The following is a 25,501-nucleotide window of genomic DNA, read 5'->3' on the forward strand; positions in this document are numbered from 1 at the left end:
TGTCTGGCAATAGGGACATACTCCTGGACGTGCCCCATTCCTTTAAACTATATCACTAGTCTAGATCTGCCCATTGTAAATATCAGTGGTCATATAACTTTTGTTTTTCTGAAAAAATAAAAATAAAACCAGTTAAAAGGTAAAAAAAAAATGGTAAATACATCACCATGGAGAGGCCATTTGCTTATTTTAATCAACTGCTGGCCATAATGGCAAAATTGTGGTAGGAAAGAACACAGGGTGCATCAAAGACCATAAACAAAAGGGAAAAGATGCTTTCAATTTCTGTGTCCATACACACTCCCTATGCTAAGGGCCTATGTGGCTCTATGGGGCAATGTCATCAATAATGAAATAGAACAGCACTAAATAATTTTAAATAATATTTCTAACATATTCATTCATTAACATGAGATGTTCTATGGATGATGATAAACCAGGGTGCTCTGAAATCTGTCAAACCTTTCAGAAATATTCCCCATAGGGGAATTTTGACCAATCCATTTTTTTTTTTTTTTTTTTTTTAGTTAAGAGACACTGATTGAGAACTATAGTTACAGTAACACTCAGTTTAAACAGTGTTGCCTAATTATTTTATCTCAACCTTCATGTACTACCATTTGCAGTTTTCTAACATCAGCATTAGAATAGACTGAGTTCATATGATAAATTTATTTGTCTCTAGATTTTTCTTTCTGCTTAAGAAAATTTATTGTCTAGTGTTTGTTTTTTGTTGTTGTTGTTGTTGTTGTTTTTTTCTAAAGATAGCTATTAGGGAGAGGAGCCTGTAGATACCATGCACTAACCAATTTATTAATTCATTCAGTCTACATTAATTAATAGCCCACTATGTGCCAAATTTATGAGGTAAAAAGACATAATGTAAAATTTAAGAGTATGGGCCAAGAGGCACATATACCATTTTCCATTCATTGATTTATGTACAAAAATACTTATATTGAGTACTACTATGTATGTGAAACTGAGAGTTATTCATTGAAGAGGCATTCATCACTTTGTTGCTGTGTTCATGCATCCAACTCTAGAACCCTAACATTTATCCATCATATAAAGAACAAAAGAAATGGTCCCAGCCTGGAAGTGACCACTTTGGGGACACAGACATTGGCAATATGAAAAGATGGGCAATAGAATCAATGTATGTGCCGGATGCATTGAGAAGCTAGAATAATCCTCTGAATTGGGTTAGGACAGTCAGAGAAACAAAGAGAGATCTTAAGAACTACCATGTAATGAGCCCTTATGAGGTGTCACACCCTATATTAAGCATTCGTCAGACATTATTCACATTATTCCTTACACTCCATTGCTGATAAGTATAGGCATTTTAGTAATTAGTATATTAGTAAAGTAATTTTAGTAGTATAGTAATTTTAGTAATATAGTAATTTTAAAGATATAGAAAATCGTGGTGAAGGGAATGTTAGGTAGCTTGCTCAAGATCCCATAGGTAAAAAGATTCAAATTTATATCTAATTCCAAAGTTAAGCTTCCTGGGGGGATAAAGCAAGGGTATACCAGTCACAACATTGCCTACTACTATTTTGGGTTAATCAGTTAACTTCCCTTACTTCTATTTCATTATTTGATTAAAAATAACATTAACTAAATAATTTCTGAATGTTTTTTTGTGGTTAAAACACAGAAAGGTTATTGAGTGTAGACTGACCATGTCTCTCATATGGGAATTGATATACAAATCTCCAACATTAGTGCATTATATTATATCTTTCCTTTACTAATACAATTCCATGATATTTTTTGTCCTATTAAATAAAAAGTTGAATTAAGGTTGCATCAGATTCAGTGAATATGGTAAAAAAAAGTGCTTCCTTCACTTTGATATTAAATGTTTACATATTTAAAATATATATTAAATTTCTCTTATCCCCTCCATTTACCAAGCTAAATAAGTTGCTCTTGCCTGACTTTTGTTTTTTTCTTCTTTTTTATAACTCCTGACAAGCCCTATTCATCTTCCCAAGATAGAGAAAAGAGACCCCACAAATTATTAAAATCAACCCTATGTTTGTGGAGAGATCCTGTTGGCTCTTTGGAATAAAGCAATCATTTGCAAGTCATTTCAAGAGTGAAATAGAGAATTGGCCAAATATCTTTCAAGCTATAAGCTATTGGTTCAATATCTTTTCAGGAAAACATCCATGTCAGAAGAACAAAAGCAATAACCAGAATTATGGATGATTAATGGCAGGGTGATTTGCCTCCCAGTGTATGCATTGCATTATGCTCTATGATCTTGATATTCTGACAAAGAGCAAACAAATAGATGAAAAATATATACCAATAAATACTATGCTGGGTTTCAACCCAGCTCTTGGGTTGAAACCTTCTCTCTCACTCCCTTTTGACTGTAGAACTCAGGAGGAAAGTAAATCTCCTAAAAGCATATTCAGAAGAAAGAAATTTTGTCTGTTGGTTGAGAAAAAGGGTGGATTATGTGGCAAGCACCAACTATAAGGCACCGTATCTGGGGATTAATTCTGCCTACATCACTAACTCTGGGTGAGGTTTTGGGCAGACCTTTGAAGGCCCATGAGTGACAGTTCTCCTGAAACAGAAACAAAAAACATAGAGCTGCTTTAAGAACAATGCTTATAATAGCATTTTTCAAAGATAGTTGGCTCTTAAATATTATTACTATTTATTATTCAAACAATATTTCTAAGAAGAATGAGAAGCTGCTATTGTACTCAGATTGGGAATGGGGATGGAAATATTTTCCCAAAATCACATAGAAAAATAAGTGAGGGAGCCTTCACAAGATAGTTCTTATTTCTGATATAAGTCCAATATTTTCCCCTATACTCTGATTCTTCTCCATAATGTGGCCACCATTTTGAAAAGAATACTATTGCTAGAAGAAAAAAAAGAATGTTTGTTGTGATTTGGTCTTTCTATAACCCATACTCTCCTTGGGCGGGGGAGGAGGGTAGTGGAAATTAGATTTTATTGCTTTGTAGGTTCTATAAAGATTTGAAACTTGTTGACATTTTAGACTTTCCAGGAAAAAAACATTATAGCTGCAGAGGTGAAAAGCTACTCCCATCAAGCCCTTGAAAATATCAAGTTAAGATGAAAATTGCTGTAATAAGCATGCAACTTTTCAGATGCTAAAACTTTATCTCTTTTAGTCTAAGTGAGAGTTAGTGGGAAAACTTATAGAGCAGCTAGAGATGCCGTGCCTCATGTTTGGAGACAATTTAGCCATCAAATTATCCATGGAGAAGTCTATTTTAGCATGTTGATGGAAAGGAATGCTCAGCCTAAGGATGTGTTGATGATTAACGTTTTTTATTTTAATGATGGTATATTTGAGTATAGCATCTGAATTAGCCAGATGCTATTCTTGAGGCACAAGACATACTTCAAAGTGGTAGATTATTGAGTAAATTGTCTGGAAAGTACCATAACTCTTAGTGAATATTAACAGTAAGTGGCCAAAGGAGACTACTAATATCCTAATGTCCAGTGACTTCAGGGTTCCTGTTCGTATCTCCAAATTCTATCTATACCACTTACTCCTGCCTTCAATCATATTAAATGGGGGGAAAACCTATAATTGTATTATAATGAAAAAGACAGTGGATATCATGGAAAAACATGCACGCAAGATTCACACAGATGTAGGGTTGAACCCTATCTGCTCTCACTTGCTGATTGACTTTTGACAGTTATTAAGCTTCACTTTGCTTTTCTATAAATAGCAGGTGAGGTGTTTATTAAAGACATTAAATAAATTCGCATTTGTGGAAGTACCTGCCATATAGTATATACTCAATGCATCCTACTTACCTTACTCTGCTAGATGTTATTAAGACTTTGCTTAGCACTGTTGGTTTTGTTTGTTTGTTTTGTTTTCTTTTAAGTGACAATATTAAAGCTCAGACAGATAGAAAAAAATTCCCAGGTCAAACAGTAGGTTGTTAAGTAATTCAGAACCAATTCCAGATTTTCTTAAGTCCTCTGAAAACTAACCAATATGCCATCTACCAAATGACAATAGGGACAATATAGTAATAAGTGACAAGAAGAGAGCTATGTGCTATGGATAGTTAGGTCAGTTTCTGCACAGAATAAAAAAAAGTCTTCAAGATAAGAGGTCCTTACCCTAGCCCATTTGGCTCTGTGGTTATACAGTGAGCCTGCAGATCGAAGGGTGCAGCCGTGGGCAAACTACGGCCGCGGGCCGGATCCGGCTGTTCTATCCGGTTCTCTTGCTCTCCCCTCCGCTCCTTTACTTTGAATTTATATTAGTTCACACAAACACTCCATCCATGCTTTTGTTCCGGCCCTCCGGTCCAGTTTAAGAACCCATTGTGTCCCTCGAGTCAAAAAGTTTGCCCACCCCTGGCTAGGGTGGTTTGGTTCTGGTCAAGGGCACATATCTCAGTTGCAGGCTTGATCCCTAGCTTTGGTGGGGACACATGTGGATGTGTCTTTCTCATATTGATGTTTCTCACTCTCTGTCTCTTCCCCTCCCTTCCTCTCTCTCTCTCTCTCTCTCTCTCTCTCTCTCTCTCTCTCTCTCTCACACACACACACAAATAAATAAATAAGTAAATAAATAAATAAATAAATAAATAAATAAATAAATAAATAAATAAACAAATAAATAAAATGGTCTTACTTAGAGGCCAAATTCTGGATAAAAACTCAGCCAAACAAAAATAGTAACACAAAACAAAAATTTATTTTTTCTAGTTTATGGTGAGAAGAAAAGTAGGTTAGGCATAGTCTGTTAGTCAAGATTGCTGCTGAAAAATAGGAAATAACATTAAAATCTTATTGGCTTACAATAAAAGTCTTTTATTCTTGATTTTGAGTACTAGTAGCTGATCTCAACTGAGCTTGGTTGACACAGCTAAATTCATTCAGACTTGGCTCCGGCCACAGAGTAATCATAGAACTCCGTCAGATGCCTTCCCCCTCCCCTTGTACCAACAGTTACTTTGGGCATGTTCTGAGAGTGGAACATGGAAGCATAAGAGACCAAAATAAAGCATAAAAGCCCATTTAGTGTCTGCTCCTGTCAAATCAGCTACTGTTCCATAGGTCACAGTAAGTCACATTATTTTACTCATCAACAGTTGAGAAAATATACTCTGCCTCTCTGGTGGGAGGGACTTCAAAGTTACATGGCAAAGAATGTAGACACTTCATTCTATAAGAAAGGAATTGAAGAATTTGGAACAATAACTAATCTACCACAGATAGCAAACTTGAAAATTATTCTTACCATATATCTTAAAAAACAGACTTTGCAAATTATTTTAACCATATATCTTAAAAACCAGACTTTGTAAAACCAGACTTTTGATATATATTACTATATACCTATATCTACATAGCTATATATCATATGTCATATATGTATATATAATTCAATATGGAATTTTTTATAGGTTAAGGGCCTGACCACTAGTACATTACTATCCTGGCTAAAATCTAAAGGAATACATAAGTAAAATAATTCCAAATGACATTGTATATTTCACAACCCTCAATTATATATCTCCCTAAGAAAAAAATCCCATGGAAATAAAGAAAATATTGAATATTGGCAACTTCTTTAAAAATATGATTTCAGGTCTAGCCTGACCTATTAACAGATTATTAGATGACATAAATTAGATGACCCATTACCCATCTATGGCTGCTTGCAAGTGTGTTTTTGCACATGATGAAATTTGATTTCATAAATGCCCAAATATCAAGGTAACTGGGAACAAATTATTTCCTGATAATTAAAAAGTTTTGGGGCCGAAACCGGTTTGGCTCAGTGGATAGAGCATCGGCCTGCGGACTGAAGGATCCCGGGTTCGATTCCAGTCAAGGGCATGTACCTTGGTTGCGGGCACATCCCCAGTGGGAGGTGTGCAGGAGGCAGCTGATCGATGTTTCTCTCTCATCGATGTTTCTAGCTCTCTATCCCTCTCCCTTCCTCTCTGTGAAATATCAATAAAAAAATATTTAAAAAAAAAGTTTTGGGGACAGGAAACAATAGGTCTTTGAAACACTGTATATTCATAAAGTTCGACAAGAGAAACAGAAACAGTAAGGGATATGAGATAGAGATTTATTACAAGGAATTAGTATATGAGACTATGAGTCCTGTATTGGATCTGCAGAGCAGGTGTCTGGAAGGGCAGCCTGGAATTCTCAAGCATGACCAGAACCTGCAGACCACTGTCAGAATTTCTCTTTTCCAAGGAACTTCAATTCTGCACGTAAGGCCTAATGACTGATGGAATCAGGGCCCCCTGGGACAGTCTCTTCTACTTAAAGTCAACTGATTATGAATTTTACTCATATCTTCAAAGTAGTTTCACAACAACACCTAGATTAGTGTTTGATCATGTAATAGTTCCACAGCTCAGCTAAGCTGATAGATAAAACTGGCCCTAAGAAGGGAGAAGAAGGCTGTGAAAAAACAAACTTGATTGACATCTCAGCTTTGCCCAAGGCTACCAGATCTGATTTCCAGATTTGGATTTAAATAGAGAACTCAATTTCTTGTGGCTTTTGTCACCATTCCTAAAGGCACTTTGTCATAATCAAACCGAAAACCTGCCTCATTGGGAGCTTATGGGTAGAATTTCTGAGATGTGCTTAATTGAAATCACACTTGGAGATTTTATCTCCAATTTATGGTCTAAGGATTTGCTTTGTTTTTAAACTGAAGCAGAAGAGAGGATGAATGGCTGGTATATTTGATGATACATAATCACATTAATACTTTATTGCCACATTTGTCAATATATTAGTGCAATATGTTATCATATACATTATTAACTGTTGCTTTTAAATGTTTTATGCTGATCTTTTACATTTTTTATTTCAATTGTGATAAATTTGGATCCAAGGGATCTTTTTTCTTTCAGAACAAGAGGAGCAAAAATATTGCATTTAAAGAGGAGGATTCAGCCCAGTCTTGCAAACAAAGAGGGCCAGTATTTTCCTCCTGCAGCCTTTTTAGCTGCCCTTTCTTTGCTAAGCAGCCACAGGTATTAGAACTTAAAAGTGGCAGATTGACTGGCACAACACAGAAGGAACCGCTAATTCCCCATCTTTGGCCATATCTCTGTAGTTCATCGACACAGGCTCCCACGTTGTGTGATGGTTGTGGGGTGGCCTTCGATAAAGCTGGATTTACAGCTGAGACAGCCTCTTCCAGAGGAGTATTATTTCTAAATGTTATCTCTTGAAGTTGGGATTATGTTCTTAGCTGTAATTATAGAGCAGTGCCATCGTTCCTGAGCAGAGGCCAAAAATTAAGGCTGATTTGACACGTTCCACTCTTTTGTTTAGTGTTTTTTTCATTTGCGAAGGTTAAAAGACAAAGGAAATACTATAGAACTGGGATTTCGTTAAGTGTGGTAACTTTCATATAAAAGATTATTAGCAAGCGAGTGACAATCTGTATCACGAGTCTCTTTTTGTTTGCCTCACAGAATACAAATCACTGCCTACATTCCCAAGACTGTCTAAATTTTATAGAATTGTTACATTCCTATAAGGTTTTGTGTAACTACATTTTCTGCAGACATGTGGTAAGTTTTCTATTAAAAAAACTGCCATGCATCAGTTTGTAAAAAAATTTAAAAAATACCCTTTAATTTGCTTTTTATAAATTACAATTTACAAATATTAGTTTTGATTCATGTAAGAATGACTAAGCTTCTGTAATATACTGGAAAATTGATCAATAGATATATATCAATGGAGGTGTCCTAACTTACTCCCCATTATAAATCAGCACTAACTTCTGTATTAAGTTACTACGTTGTTGGACCTTAGAAGAAATGAGGCTTAGAGACCCCGGTGCTCTCCCGAGGCCTCAGTTTACTCAGATATGAAATAGGATAGACCACTAGACAACCTCTAAAGTCCTTTCCAGTTTGGAGTTCTTTAGATTATCTCCTCAAGGATACTTCCCAACCCCATCCTAGCAATAATTCTATATCTCCTGCTCATATTCATCCCCAGATACAGGGATCAAGGTGATCAGATATGTTTCACTTCTGTCAATCCACTTCATTCCTTAACTCACTCTTTGGATTCTTTTCATGAAAACTGTTGCAGTGATTCTCAACCTTTCTAATGCCGCGACCCTTTAATATATTTCCTCATGTTGTGGTGACCCCCAACCATAAAATTACTTTCGTTGCTACTTCATAACTGTAATTTTGCTACTGTTATGAATCGTAATGTAAATATCTGTGTTTTCCAATGGTCTTAGGCAACCCCGCTAGCAGTTCTCAACCTGTGGGTCGCAACCCTGCTAGCGGTTTTCAACCTGTGAGCCTAAGACCATCGGAAAACACAGATATTTACATTACGATTCATAACAGTAGCAAAATTACAGTTATGAAGTAGCAACAAAAATAATTTTATGGTTGGGGGTCACCACAACATGAAGAACTGTATTAAAGGGTCGCAGCATTAGAAAGGTTGAGAACCACTGCTTTAGAGCAAGGACCTCTCCCACTATCCCACAGCATAGAGATCTTAAACTAGGCCAATATGTCAATCCAGAATTGCATTCCCAGTGATGTTTTAAAACTGTTGGGTACATAGATAAAACAAAAGTTAAAATATAATGTATATTTTATATACTTATATGCTATTTATTATACGATGTAACATAATACTGTATAGTCAGAGAGAAAGAGCAGATTATACCCAATGTATCTGTGAAATGGGTTGGATGAGAAGAAAGTCAACACTGGACCCACTGAGGTTAACAGTCATCAGATAAGCCAGTCTCCTCTTACCTCTATCACATGGCTTCTGTTTTTGTTGTTTTGTTTTAATAACTTGAGAGAAAAGGGGATATGAATATGGTTTATGAATGCCTAAAATTTACCAACACATTATTAAGATCTAATTCTTTCTATGACTCTTACTGACTATTGCTCCAAAAATGTGTCTTTTGGATCATCATTAAAGTGTTATGATAAGACAAGACAAATAGTTTTCTTAAGAATCCAGTCATTGGTATAATGTGAAAAGTGATGTTGATATGTTTCCTGCCTCTAATCTGTTATTTGAATATCACATTTCACCAGCTTATCTCTACCTTTGTTTAATAGGTTACTTTATATGAAACTTAAATCCCAAGCTTCAAGGGTTACTGTCATCCTGACAATAGAGTGCAATCCTACTGTAGGTTTCAACATCCACAACACTGTTTGAGGCATGTCCCACATGACATGTGTACTTTTATCCCCATTTTACAGGTGAAAAAAAAATCTCTCAGGGCAGTTAAATAACCTCTTAAATTTATTATCCAAAAAAGGAGTAGAGCTAAGATTTCAAATTCAGGTCCAAATGTCTGAAAAATCATCAAATTTTATACTCTGACAAACTATGACATCTTCCTTAGGAAATGGGAGGGTGTGGGGCCAGGGTACATGGTGAAACCATTGTAGCCTCCAGCATTTGGCCTGATGTCTGGCATGGAGGATTGTCCCTTAAGTATTTTTGAATTGTAGGTAAACTGCTGGCCATTCATTTTACAACTTTATGACCTCCAAACATATTGCCCTTTTTCATATCTCTCTCTTTCCTATGTAAACGTTCCTTAAATATCTGTCATTATCAAGCAATGATTCCCTCAAACTCCTCTTAATCATCTGCATGTCCTTTTCCTGAAAGTTGTCCAATTTTGCTATGTTCATTTTGACCAAAACTTCATGTAATATTCCAGGAGATTAAGGACATCATGTTGGCTATGGGGCTTATCATCTCTGAGCCTTAGCAAGAGCAGAGGAAATTCTCATTTTCCATTGACACAGATTTCCAAGCAATTTTACTGTCTAGTCAACAGTCTTGCCATAATGAGCATCCATCACAATTAGCAGCAGAATAACAGAAAAGAAAAAAATTTAAAAATTGGCTATTATTTTATATCAGTGACTCAGATTGTATAACATCTTCCCAGAAAACTAAACATTCATTTCCTCTACCTTATTCATTATTATTTAAGTGACAGAAAAGTAATTCAATCTAGTTTACATAAAAAAAGAAATAAATGTTCCTGTGACTATGGAGTCTGAAGGTAGGTCTTGCTTAAGGCATGACTATTTCTGGTAGTCAAGATTCTCTCTCTCCCACTTATGCCTCATCTTCTCCTGACTCTGCCTATTCATCAAAACTAAAAGCTGTTCATCAAAAGACTATTTTCTCATCTTCTTGGGCACAATGTGGCATGACACTTCCTAGCCCACATTGTAGTGGAGTGTGGTAGGTGACGGAGTATGGACTGTAAACAGAAGTTGAGTACCATTTCTGGGACATAGCCAAGAAACCTTTTTATTTATGTAATTACTAGAGGCCTGGTGCACAAATTAGTGCACAGGTGGGGTCCCTTGGCCTGGCTGGTGATTGGAACCAATAGGGGCTGTCTTGCCCAGTCCTGATTGGGGCTGACTGGGGCTGGCCGGCTGGCCAGCAGGGAGGGACTGTGGGAGATTGGCCAGCTGGGGGGTGGGGGGGAAGGGATCGCGGGAGGTTGGCCGGCCATGGAAGGTTGGCTGGGGGAGTGCATTGACCACCAGAGGGCGCTCCTGCATTGAGCGTCTGCCCCCTGGTGGTCAGTGCACATCATAGTGACCAGTCAACCAGTCGTTTAGTCTTAACCGTCATTTGGGCTTTTATATCTTTAGATTTTTAAGAATTCTAAAGTTTGCCAGATTTGGAGGCCACCTTGGAAACATTCTGAAAAGAGCACTGATGTAGGAAATCTGAATTCTAGTTCTGCCACTGTGTAACTGACCATGTGACTGTGTCTGTGCACTTCTCCCTATTCTCCTGAATCAAAGTCTCTTGCCCACCACTGCTGACTCCCACACTCAGTGAGAAGCTCTAATGCACATGAATGAGGTTTAACGTTTTAAAGCTTCTGTAAATGTGAGCTATTACTATCAAATGGTCTCAGATTAGAAGAAGATGTTTCCTACTCTACTTCTGCCTCCTGGGAGACCATTACCACTAACATGTCCCTCTTATTTCTTCTTTAATGGAAAACCTTCTGAAGGACACCTTGGACTCTGCTATCTTCTTAACTTCCATAGTTATCTACAGCTAAGTTTTGCCCTGGGAAACTTACATTGTAACCATGCCTCTTTGTAGGTTCCTTTCTCTCTCCTTCAATAACTCTCTCTCTCTCTCTTCTATTCTTACCTCTCTTTGTCTCTTCCTATCCTAGACAGTGTCTGTCCACTTCAGCCTCTTTCTCTTTTATCATTACTATTTAAGGATCATACAGTGGAAGTCAGGTTGCTGAACTTGCTGAGGCAGATGAGGCCAAGCGGTCTACTGGGAACACTTGGCACCAGCACCTCACCGTATCCCAGCATATGGAGTTGAGTCTTTAGGCACTGACATTAACACTCCAGCTTCAGGTAACTCATTTAGCTTTGGTGTCATTTTACAATAAATATACCATCCACCGACACAAATTAGACAGCTATTGAGATTAATTTTGAGGCACTATCGGCAACATCTTAAATCAAAAATCATTCTTTATTAGCATGCTTGGCAGTGTCTGCCCTCCCCCCTCCTGATCCCTGCCACAAGAATAAATGAGGCCCCATGGTTGACATAGCGCATCAAGTGTTTTATAATAGTCTAATTGTAGCTAATGGTTTGTGCAGCTAATTAAGGCCCTATGAATTACAGTAATCAGTCAGGCTCATCCTTTAAACCAGATAGTTCTATTCAACCGTTCCTTTAGTAAGAAACAAAATATATAACTATATAACTATAACTGCACACACACATATACACATGCATGCAGCTGTAATGATCAGCTAGGTTCATTTGAGCACAAAGAAATTAATAGGACTGATTTTTTCTCATACTTATTACAAAATATTTATTTAAAGGGATATAGGTTTTCAGCAACAGCTATAGCTCCCTGAGGATGGAGGGAAAGGTGGAGACTTCAGTGGGTTATCTACCTGAAAACTGAGAATTTGATTGATGCCAAGTATAGCATCTCTCCCTTCACATCTGCCATAACTCATCCTGGTTATAGCCTGGGGTTACCATGTGACATTTGTTATTTTGTAGGAATTCAAATGCCTCAGAGAAATGGTGACAAAGAAACCACCTGAACAAAATGGTTGAAAATTTAAAATGGACAACTCCATTTTTCAACTGGATAGTTGAAGAAGCTGTCAGCATGGCTAGGATTTTGGGGAGCAGTGACCAAAGACACAGAGGAAAAAGTTAGGGAGCAATTCAGAGGGAATTGGTAAGAGGGATGGGATGATTTTCTTTTGGAATGAGTTTGCTTTGAGCAACATATTCTAAATAGAAGATCTATTCGATTATAAAAGAGTTACGAAAGGCCCTCGGGGATACTTCATTTCTTGGTTTATTTGAAACTTGACTGGACATAGCAGGAAAGAACTCTGGAAGCAATTCTGCAAGGCCTCTGGGGAACAGAAGAAGGAGCAATAGGTCTTTTCCAGTGCTTGTATCTGTGATTCTTTGAGAAGAAGGAAAAAATCTATAGAAATGTCATCAGCCTGACCTCTGTTGGAACAACACATGCCCCAGTCCCTCAGGGTCCTGTTGTCAATAAAAAGTAGGAAAAGAAACAGGGTTTTTTCATGAAGGTCATATGTTTTCATTCTTTCCAGCTCAATCTCACAGAACTGGTAGGACCTTGAAAGTTCAACCAGTTGTTCACCTTGTTTTTAGGCAAGATTAGATTTAACTGCCTCAGATAGATGACTGGAGACCCAGTGCTGTTATGGAAAATGTATTCCTGTGACATATGTTCACTGCAGATACTCACTCCCAGCAACCACTTCCTTCTATCTAGTCAAATTGTTTTTACTAAAATGAAGGACCATTTATTCATGATTTTAAAGAAAATGAATCAATAACCATTATAAATTCTTAAGTCTCTCTCATTTTCCAGGTCAAGTTATTCTTGTTTTATTAAATCCCTGTGTAGATCTTCTTAGCTCATCATTGTACTACAGTAGAAAGCTCATTGGTCAAGAAAAAATTACTATTTGCCTTATAACTAAAGTTTTGGGTATTGCTTGTTCATTATTCACTATATTCCTCCTAAGATTTACATTTATATGTGGCCACTTAATCTACATCTTCATTCTAAAGGCTTCAACTATTAGGTATAATATTTTCTTATTGCTGAAATGGTGGCTATCAGTCTAAAATTCTTACATTTATGTCTATCTGCTTAACAAAAATCAGTGTAACTTCTTTATGAAAATTTTATTATTTATTTATTTATTGGAAAGCTATGGATGCACTTTTCATGGTTATCTGTGATGGCATTAAAAGTGTTCTTTTTATCTACTAAATACAGCTTGTGAAGCATTAGCTGCCTGTTGACATTTGATTGCACATACTTCAAGGATTTTTATGAAGTGTTTTTCTTTGAAGATGACCAAGTGTTGGAGGAAATTGGATTGATGGAGATCAAGATTGTGATTTGCCCAGCTATTGTCACTACCCCCTCTCCCTTCTTATTCTGCTCTTTCCATACCTTTCTCCCTCCAATGGTCTTTTTCTCTTTCTGAGACTTAAAACTCAGCTTGTGTTGACCCAGGTAACTCTGAAGTAGATGCTTCTGGTTTAGGCTTGAAGATGCCTGATCATGTTTGGGAAGCTGGCAGGCAGGGTCAAAGGCTTTATTTATATTGCACCCCACTCAGATTTGATGAAAGCTCTCCCTCACCTGCTCTTTGCCTCCTTCTACAGGTAAGCATCACAGCCCTCTCAATATGTGAACTCTTTCCTAGTCATTCTGGAAACAACTCATATAGCTACTTTATCCTTTTAATTTTGGGTGACATAGGAGAGTATATACTCCATTCTCACCACATCTCACACCCTAAATTTCAAGCATTTCAAAAGAAAGGACTGATACATGTATAATTTCAGTTATTCATCACAGTGTTCACTCAATCCCATCCTATCTAATAAAAGAGCAATATGCAAATTGAGCATACCTCTGCTACACCTACAAGCCACACCCACCAGCCAATCAGGAGCGAGTATGCAAATTAACCCATGCAAGATGGCTGTAGCCACGGAGCAAGCAGGAAGCATAGGTTTCCCCAGCAATGGAGAAAGCCAAGCTTTCGGCACACCCTGGCCAGCCCAAGCCTCCACTCAAGACTACAAAGTTTCAATTATAGAAAATAAATAAATCCCGACAAAAATGGCTGCAGCCACTGAGCGAGCAGGAGGCTTCACTCCACTCAAGGCTACAAAGTTTCAATTATAGAAGATAAATAAATCCCATATACCAGGGCCTCCACTTGGGTCTCCAGGGGGTGTGGCCGGCCTGCAAACCACCACAGGCCCCTCGCCCAGGCCGCCCCATGCCCCAAAGGAACCCCCACCCTGATCTGGGACACCCTTCAGGGCAAACCAGCTGGCCCCCACCTATGCATCAGGCCTCTATCCTATCTAATAAAAGAGTAATATGAAAATTGACCATAACTCCAACACACAAGATGGCTGCCCCTTTGTGGTCAAAGATGGCTGCCCTATTGTGGACACAAGATGGCCAGCAGTGGAGGGCAGTTGGGAGGGACCAGGTTTGCAAGGGAAGGCAGTTAGGGGTAACCAGGCCTGCAGGGGAGGGCAGTTAGGGATGAACAGACTGGCAGGGGAGCAGTTAGGCATTAATCAGGCTGGCAGGGGAGTGGTTAGGGGGATGATCAGGCTGGCAGGCAGAAGCGGTTAGGGGCAATCAGGAAGGCAGGCAGGCAAGCATTTGGGAGCCAGCAGTCCAGGTAGGATAGGGCCTAAACGGGCAGTTGGACATCCCTCAAGGGGTCCCAGATTGGAGAGGGTGCAGGCTGGGCTGAGGGACACCCCCCCCCCCATGCACGAATTTCATGTACCAGGCCTCTAGTATACATATATAGTACAAAATATCCATTGATGTCTGAAGGAATAACAGTTATATCTAAAAAGTTTATAATATTTGTGTGGCTGGACTCCAGGGTATTCCTCTTGGATAAGTATTCATCTGTCTAAAAGTATATATCTCAGCCATCTGACACCCAAGGTCCCTTCAGCTCCAGAACTTTGGGATCTTCTGACTACATATCCAATGAATAAGGCCAATAAAGCCACAATTGCTCATAAACAGTTGACTGCAGAGACCAGCCAGCTGCTTTTGGTTGATTTAATGTTATTTTTGTGGTTGTTGTTGTTTTATTTGATCCCACTGCAGAAAGTGGACACTGTGATAATTGTATTTATAAATATTGTACACACCAGTTGCAGAACCAGTGGGCTCATTAAAAAAGAAAGATTAAACACATAAATTATTGTAATGCATTAAGCTTCCAACTGCCTTTACTCACAGCACCCAGAATATCTAAAAGTACCCCAATCCAAATCCAGGGACAAAGAATATACCAGAGAAACACCTGCCTATCATGAGAATGTTTCAGAAAATCATGGGGCACGTGGATCCAACTTCATGATATTCAAGGACTCTCTGTAATAGAGAAAACAGAGTTTCCCTGCATGCATTCTACACTTTGTCAGCCTCTACCTACTGCAGTCATCAGTTTATCTCAGAATACAGAGATGTGAGCTTTAACTGCCAGTATGAGCCAAGAATGGACTGACTACTGCTGCTGTCCATACCAACAGCAAATTCAAAAGTATCACTGCCTTGCTTGGTTCAGTGTGCGAAAGAACTCTAGTTCCCACAATCCAGAATTTATCTACTTATTTCTTTACATTTGAAAACTAGGCCTCTGCCTAGGTTAACAGTATTGTTGGTGCTAAAATACAAGGCAACTCTAGGGAAAAAGAGCATGCATTATAAACTTCTCAATTATGTTCTGATGAGAAACAGTAGCTTAGGGAACATAGGGAAAAGCATAGGCTAGAACAGCGATTTTCAACCTTTTTCATCTCATGGCACACATAAACTAATTACTAAAATTCCACAGCACATCAAAAATATTTTTTTGGCTGATCTGACAAAAAATAGGTATAATTTTGACTCATTTCCATGAGATGGTTATTGTTGTGTTGGCTGTGGTTTTTGTTTGTTTTTTTTTTTTTATTATATGACAATCTAAGGGAAAAAAAGATCATTAAATAATTAGGTATTGCATGTTTTAAAAATTCTGGTGGCACATGGGTTGAAAGTTGCTGGGCTAGAGTTATCCAGTGCTTTTCAATAGTAGCCATCCGCTCTAGCAGCCCAGTTGTCCTATAAATATCCAGCAAGAATGGTCTGCAGACCTTGGATCTGTTCTCTCTACTCCACACCCTCTCTCACTCTTCCAGAATCCAGAGCCTATCCACTTTTCAGGATTTGCTGTACATCTGGGTTCCTCCAGGAAGCATTCCCAAAGCAGGCCAGGTTATGTCACCTTCCTTTCGAACAGGAACATCACTTACTGTTCTGGCTACTTAGGAGTTTCATCCCGAGCAGCCTTGGAATTGATTACCATTCCACTGGTAGTTTTTGTAGGATAATGTTGAAACTAATTCACAGCTCTGGGATATACCCGGGTGGACATTAGTGGAGGTAAAAAGTCCAAGAAAATCTTTGGGGAAAATTAAGTCAAAATTGTTATGAAAAATAAGAGAATTGAGATTGGAAAAATACAATAAGGGGCAGGAAATTAAACACAACTCTTTCAGGAATATAAGCTTATCAACCAAGGAATCCAATTTATAAGCTTATTTGAAAGCTGACTTAATTTAACTTTTAAAAATACATTTCTAAAGTAAACTATACTGAGAATGATTAGCAAAATGTTGCATTGGTTTTCATTTTGAGAAGTAGTAAAGCATAATTTTTTTTTCATTTCTTTATTGATTAAGGTATCACATATTTGTCCTCATCCCCCCATTCCCATCCCAAACCCCTCCCCACGCATGCCCCCACCCCCCTGTTGTCCGTGACCACTAGTTAGGCTTATATGCATGCATACAAGTCCTTTGGTTGATCTTTCCCCCTTACCCCCACCCTCCCCTACCTTCCCTCTGAAGTTTGACAGTCTGATCGATGCTTCCCTGTCTCCAGGTCTGTTTTTGTTCATCAGTTTATGTTGTACATTATTTCCCCTAGATTGGTGAGATCATGTGATACTAGAAATACACTTATAAGAACCGAAAATAAGACAAGCAATAATGGTTATGCTGAGAGGCAAATGAATCAGTCTGTAGTGAGTTTCTTTCTGGGCCAACAGTTCTTTTGAGTCCCATTTTCAATGTCAAACAGTTCCTTATGTGTACATGTCAGCAAAGATATTTCAGTTCTGGATGGTGGACAAGTGGTGGTGATGCAGGTCCGACTCTCTCTGGTTTGGTCCTGGGCATAATTTTAAAGCACAGACCCTGGAACCAGGTGGCCAGTTTGTCTCTGAGCTCTGCCACTTAGGAGCTGTGTGACTTTGGGAATGTTACTTAACAGTTCTATGTCTCTCTTTTCTCACCCATAAAATACTAACAATATGAATATCTAGTTCATAGGGGCATTATGAGGATTACATGGTTATAAGCATTAATATATATACAGCTCTCAGAATATTGCCCAGCATATAATAAGTTCAATATAAACATAAGCTAATAATATGTTTTAATAGTTGAATGATATTGGAATATCATTATGAATTAGAAAGGGCACAGGTAGATAGTGGGATGAAACATCTCTGAGTTCTAATTAATATTTCTCTAAGTACATATTGGCTCTGAAGATATGTTCTATTATTTTTGTGGCATGAGGAGTTAAAATAAAAAATCTGATCCATTTTCTAGAGTTGCAGCTATAGAGCTGGACATTTAAACAGAGAACTTAATAATATTCTATCCTATCTAATAAAGAGGGAATAGGCTAATTGACCATCACACCTTCAAAGATGGCAGCGCCCACAGCCACAACATGGCGGAGTCCAGTCCCCTCAGCCCCGCTGGGGCAGCAGGCACGCAGCATGGCCCGGCCTCCCCCCAGGCCGGTCTGGCTGCTCCATGTGCCTGCCTCAGGAGTCCCCCAGTCCCCTCAGCCCCTCTGCCGCCCAGGGCTGGCCTGAGGTGCAGGCAAGCCTCAGATAGTGGTTGCCCAGCCACCCAGTGCTGCCCGAGGCTCAGGTAACTAGGGCTGGCCTAGGCTTGCACTGCCAGCAGTGGCAGCAGCAGAGGTGTGATGGGGCGTTGCCTTTCCCTGATCGCTGGGTCGCCTCCCACCCCTGAGGCCTCCTGGACTGTGAGAAGGGACAGGCTGGGCTGAGGGACTCCCCACTCCAGTACATGAATTTTTATGCACCGGGCCTTTAGTGTACATATAAAAGCGTAATATGCAAATTGTCCCATCAGAAGTTCAACAGGGAGACCGGGAGTTTGATCTCACTATGATGTGCACTGACCACCAGGGGGCAGCACAGAATGAGGGAAGGCCCTGGCTCACAGCTGGCAGCCAGGGAAGAGAGGACCCGCTGGCAGCCGGCAGCTGAAGGCCCCAATCAGCCCTGATCACCGGCCTGGCCTAGGGACCCTACCCGTGTACGAATTTCATGCACCAGGCCTCTAATGTTTAATAAAATGATGAAACATTATATCTTTCCATTATCATTCAGTATCTACAAAATTGTAATTAGTGTTTGTTAAAATAATAAGAGTGACAGGACCACTTCTGTGCCAAATAAAATCTGATTGTGGGAGACTGGAATTAAATTTTGATGTGATTTGGATCAAGACCACAGTAATTAGTTTTCTTCTTTGGCCATATTTTCAGTTCTCTGTCATTTGGGCTTTTTAAAAGGAAGTGTAGGCTCCTTTTGATATTGTAGGGAAACTTGAATTTTAAGAACTGATCACTTCCATGTTCCTCAAATGCCTCCTCGTCTCCATCCTGAAATGGAGAGGATCATTGGCTTAAAGTTATGGTAACTCTAGAGCAGTGGTCAGTTCCTAACTATCAGAAGTTATGCAAAATCTCCATTGTCACTCGGCATGTTTGTTATAACTGTCTTCTGTTTCCAAAAATATGGCTTGTAGATAGTCATGCAGTCAGAAGTTGGTCAATTTTTGTACTGAAAAGGCAATGCAGAGAGGAAGGCATTGTTGCTGTGTCACATGGGGACCATCGGCACATTTTCTCAACCATATACTAGAACCTATAAAATAATATATATTTAAAGGATATAAGAGACTACATTATTAGAAATAGATTTCCCTGAAAAATATTAAATGTACACATAACATGTACCTCAAGTTGTGTGTGTGTGTGTGTGTGTGTGTGTGTGTGTGTGTGTGTGTGTGAGCTGGTATAAAAGAAAGGCTATCCTGCAAATAATAATAATAATAAACAATATCATACTAATAGCAATCACTTACTGGGACTAGGTGCCACCCATTCTTCCAAGTTCTTTAAATGTATTAACTAACTGCATGTTGGTAACAGCTTATGAAGTAGGTACTACTTTCATTCCTGCTTTACAGATGAGAAAACTGAGGCACAGAGGAATGAGAGAGCTGCTCTAAATCATTCAGAATTCAAATACAGATGCTCTTGATCCCAGGCTTTGTGCTTCTAACCACAGCTGCATAGATTCTGTATAGAAGATGGCCAGGTTTTAATTAGAGACACAATCAATCAGTCAAACAGTCCCTTGTTTCATTAAAGAAGCACATTTGTATGTGTCAGGCTTGGGGGTACAAAATAGGCTCACTCTTGCACTCAGGAAATATATAATATACCAGAGATGCAGGCACTTCATACATAGTTACTTGCCTATTTAATTCAAAATGTGAAAAGTGCTATGCAGAAAACCATTAGAGATAAAATGAAGTTTTAGAGAACAAAACATTTCAGAAGGGGTATTTTGCTTATAGTCTGCTAATTATAAGCAACAAATAAACCAAACCATGAACATGATGTCATAAAGGAAAGGGAGCTTATCTATTTTGTCTCATTCTTTATCCCAAAGCCTTACATCGTGCTTATCCTAGAATAGGCATCACAATGTGTCTAATGATGGAGCAGTCCCATGAAACAGCAAGACAGGCAATCCCAAACAGAAGACCAACACGATCTATCACCTCACTGTCAGAGCATGATCTATATATATAAAAGCCAAGTGACCAGAACGATGGAACGACCAGAACAACCAGTCACTATGACGCGCACTGCAATGGCCAACTGACCCAAACGGGGCTCTGATCACCCCCCACAACCACCCGTGACCCCTCCCCCCCAGCTGGCCTGGCCCCAATTGGCCCCTTCCACTCCAATTGGGAGCAGGGCCAGTTGGCCAACCTACCATGTCCCATCCCCCCAACCTGCCTGGCCCCAATAGGCCCCCATTGTGGGGGGAAGGGTGGCCAGACCCCACCCATGCACAAATTTGTGCACTGGGCTTCTAGTCTTATATAAGGACCAAAGTTTTCTGTCCTGTCTCAGCCTTAGCATCGGCTATACAAGTAGATCCCGGCTGACCCAGGCACATGCCCCTAGCTCCTTTTGTGTTCTTGTTTGTTTTATCAATGGGCATGGCACTCAAAATCATCTCCCAAGTAATTCCTGCACAATTGCCATGTTCTGATTGAGAAATTCCACTATTGCCAAAACCTGAGAGGAAAATGCCATAGTCTGGCCCGGTGGTTTAGGCCAGGTACAATCTTCTAATGAGCTGGCTCCCCCTTACTTGTCCATACATCACTGTCTTCTTTAATACCTCTGACTTGGCAGGGAGTTCCACTAGGACCTTGTCAGAGACATCCACTGTGGCTGCTGGTGCACTGACAACAGTACAAGCTCTGAGATATGGAGACACTCTCTCCATGTTTCTGTTCCTAGCTATATATAAAGTTAGTCTGCGACTTTGTAAGAGTGAGAGCAAGAATTCCTTTCATAAAGGGAGATGCTTATTGGCTTGTGCACAATCCTCAGATACTAGAGGAGGGATAAAGTTTACTATACTTACTAAGTCAGCCTTCTTGAGAGAAACATTTAGAAATATGTTGGCAAGTTTCATTGCCTGGAAAATGTTTCTCTTTCTCATTTTCTTTCCCTCCTTCCCTCTTTTTCTCTCTTTCTTTTACCTCCCCCCACCCTTGTCCTTCCCCCTTCAAGGCCTGTTATTTTTGTTATGATTTTCCTGATATGGGATGCTTTCTGGAGTTTTGTATCTTGATTTTTGGGACCTTTGCACAACCTGGCTTTGTAAATATGTTGGGTAAATGATTTAACCTTCCAGTGGGATATTAAATCTCCTTACTGTATCAAACAGCCCTACTCCCCTTCAACTTGGTTCTAATGGGTAGTCTTTGCTTTAGGAACTTCTATGTCTTGATTACAGTTAGGGCTATTTTGTCTTTTAATTCTATTTAAATATTTTGACTCAAAATATCTTCCCCAACACAAACTATTTACTTTAATCAAACTACTCTCATAACTGTCTACTTCAAGCATTGTGGGCTCTGTTCCTGGTAGAAATGCCCCTAATCACTTTTTATTTCTACTGACCAGAGTCTATTCTCTAAGAAATATTGGCCACAGACAAGACTTGAAAGTCAATATTCTCTCATTGCCCATGTTATTTTGTCTCTGTGGTGTCCCATCCACTTGGATGATCTGTGTCAGTATACTTTTCTCTCTTTCCATCTCTTCTGCTATGAAGAAAAGATCTAATGTCAATAACTATACCTCATTGCCAATGTAAGTTACTGTTTTCCTATTTTCAGATATATCCCAAGGCTAATCATAAACATTTTATTAACAGTTTAAAAAATAAATAAAACAGGAGAAGAGAAAAGTTACACTAATTTGATTGAGATCAGCTATTTGTCAGAAACTATGCTATAAACTTTACATGTTAGCCCATTTATTTTTACAGTATGTCTTTCTATATTGTTATTAGAACCTTTTTTTCCCAAAAATAAACTCAAATCTATGATCTTCATTTAAGCTTCAGAGCCAAGAATTTGAACATAGTTATATAGGTTCATTTACAATGGAGAGTGATCCTCCTTATTAGGGCAATGCTCTCTTGTATCCACTTGTAGGTCAAGCTCCACCTAGTTTTCTTAAACCTTCTGTATTCCATGGTTTTCTTCTTCCTTGTAATTCTAATAGCAATATGAGTCTGTGCCACAAAAGTTATAATCTCACTGTGGTCACAATATTGCCACCCCCATGTGGTCACAAGATGGCTGCCATAAGATGGCCAGCAGGGAATGGCAGTTGTGGGTGATCAGGCCAGCAGGGGAGGGCAGTTGGGGGGGACCAGCAAGGGAGGGCAGTTGGGGGCGACCAGGCCTGCAGGGGAGGGCAGTTGGGGGAAACCAGGCCTGCAGGGGACGGCAGTTGGGGGCAATCAGGCTGGCAGGGGAGTGGTTAGGGGGTGATCAGGCTGGCAGGCAGAAGCAGTTAGGGGCAATCAGGAAGGCAGGCAGCCGACTGCCGATTTAGGCCTGATCCCACAGGACATCCCCCGAGGGGTCCCAGATTGGAGAAGGTACAGACTGGGCTGAGGAACACCCCCAACCCCCAGTGTATGAATTTCATGCACTGGGCCTCTAGTACATCTTATATTAAAGTAACTACTTTTCTAACTACCACCTGTGTTACTGGCTACTCCTAGTACTGTGCAGTGTAGAGATGCTCCTATCCACCAACATACCTTTATGGAGATAAGCTTTATGCTTGTAATAAGACAACAGAACTGTGGAAATGTGGCGGTCTCTCTATACCAATGGGGCTTCACTACATTCTGCTTTTGGTTTTACCAGCACTGACATTATTTCATTGATGTCCTAACTTAAGATAATTCTCACATAGGATAGTTTTGGCTACTCATAGCAACAAAACAAATTGAACACAGAAACATGGTGAAATTATAAAAAAATATATATTTTTGTTAATGGGAAGATGAATGTTGGCACATGGCTTGTTGGTTTATACTTTAGAGACCCCAGATGATATTATGGGGTCTTTTTCTTCTGAGCCTTTTCCATCAAATTCTCAAGGCAGCCACTTTCAATTATTCATAATTGAGAAACATTTTTAAGTTATAAAGATGTTCTCTGAGGGAAATGCTGGCCACAACAGTCACAATGTATAAAAAATCACAATATCTCTATCACTAATTGGGACATCATCAACAGGAAGCACATATGTAGATAGGGAACCAAAACTGGGCTATAGCAAACAGATATCCTGAAAGTGTCCTGATGCTTGTGGGTATCTAGAAGTCACTAGTATTGTGATAAGTGCCTGATACAGAAGGAAGAATAAGTCATAATTCATGTACATGGGAAGTCATCACCTAGGGCAATGGCAGCCATATAAAGAAGCCCTTTAGATATAAATAGCAATTGCTATGACAGGACGTGCATAGATCATATAAGAATAGAGAAGTAGACCTATAGACCTAAACTGATTTTGATGAGTTAATCTCAGGAAAATATTTTTGGATTAAATCCCCTAGCTACTTCTGAATGTGATTTAGGTAGAAAGAGTGATTCTGAAGGCAAGGGTGCTGAGAAGTGCCTTCTACACAGAGTTACAATGTAGGCAAAGACACCGAGGTGTATTTAGGGCACAATAAACACTTCGTATTATTAGATCTTGGCCAGCACATCCTTGTTGAGAGACCAATTAGCTGGATCTCACCACTACAGTGCACACCTAGAGAAAACTGAAGCAAAATACAGGGTTCGAGATAAAAGAAGTTGAGACCAAAGCGAAAGTCTGGTCTTATGAACTGAGCCAGAACAAAACAATGGCTTAAGGGGAATACTAGTATAAGAGTTATATTTTCAAGTCCTCAGGATACAAGCCCCAGAACGGATAGGTGAAGAAGCAGATTTGAAAACAAATAAGAGCAAGGGAACTTAACTAACTCCCATTAGGGAATTTCCTGATTCAGTCAGTGATTTGAAATTGTTCTGAGTCCATAGATTGTGGGCATTAGTTTTGAGAATCTGGGCAAGGTGTAGACTTGGGGATGACACTGTTCATTCTTCTCAGATCCTTAGAGGAGGTTAGAGAAGATCAGGACCTCATTTTACCTGCCATAAGTGGAATGTAGATTTATTTCTGTGTAATTATCCTGAGACTGATTCTAGAAACTGACCATTGGTCGATATTAACATCTTTAATTTCAGTTCCATGGATTTCAGTTGGTACTTTAGATGGTTATAAATCTCTTAAAATGCAGTAAAATTGTCTTCTTAGTTCTATGTAAAAGATCTATCAGATATTATCAGAAGTTCATAAAATTCAAAAAGATCTTATCAGTTATTTAAATAAGCTATGATCAAAATATGTTTAAAATCCACTGGTGTAGAAACAGTGAGTCTTATTTGCTTTTCAGAAATCAGACCTACCATTTCTTATGTGATACAATAGAGTTAGGTGACAAGTGAAAACATATGTATTAGTATAAATGAAGAGTATGTGACCATACTTTTTTTTTCTTTTCTCAGAGTTATGTGTTCCTTTGGTAGGTCAGAGCATGGTGGAAGCAGAGTGGACTCAAACCCTACATTAACTGCTTCTAGCGCATCTTGGAGACTCCTTATTGAGTGAGTACTTGCTATGTATACCCTGTTGATATTTTTCTTGAAGATTTCTCTCAAAATGCAAATTTGATTTCAGGATTCACAGTTTAGTTAATTGGGAAGAGGCCCAGGACAAGTAGTTATAAGTTAGGCCTAATGGCCCAAGCCCAATACAGATCTGAAACAGTTTTGCTCTGGAACGAGTTCTTATCTGGAGTTCTGTTCAAGATGTTTCAAGAACAACAAAGCTCTCATTGGAAATTATGTATGGAGTATCTGGGTTCAATATTGTCTTATTTGTTCTCTCATATTAAAAGACCCATGTTGCCCTGACTGGTTTGGCTCAGTGGATAGAGCATCGTTCTGCAGATTGAATGGTCCCGGGTTCAATTCTAGCCAAGGGCATGTACCTTGGTTGTGGGCACATTCCCAGTTGGAGGTATGCAGGAGGCAACTGATCAATGTTTCTCTCTCATTGATGTTTCTAACACTCTATACCTCTTCCTTCCTCTCTGTAAAAAATCAATAAAATATATTTAAAATAATAATAATAATAATAAGAAGAAGAAGAAGAAGAAGAAGAAGAAGAAGAGACCCACGTTGCCAGAAAAACCCTCATCACAGTGGGTTTCAGAAATAACCTGGCTTAATGCATAACTTCTAAAGAGTCAGAGAAAAGCTGCCTCTCCTCAGTGCCCTCCATAGGGGGAAGGGCTCTGAAATTAAAAATGTTATCTTCTAAGGTGTTATTTATGGTACATTCTCATGCCCTATGTTATTTCTGGGAATATTTGGGATTCTATATTAGGAAAGGCTGTCTCTCCACCCTATCGTAGTGAATTAGGCAAAATCAGGGAAAATAATATTATTATTTTTATATGAGATGCTATAAAGAACCTCTCTGATTAATAAAATGTATTTGAGAATC

This window comes from Plecotus auritus, assembly GCF_963455305.1.
Source record: "Plecotus auritus genome assembly, chromosome: 8".
NCBI classification, from domain to species: domain Eukaryota; kingdom Metazoa; phylum Chordata; class Mammalia; order Chiroptera; family Vespertilionidae; genus Plecotus; species Plecotus auritus.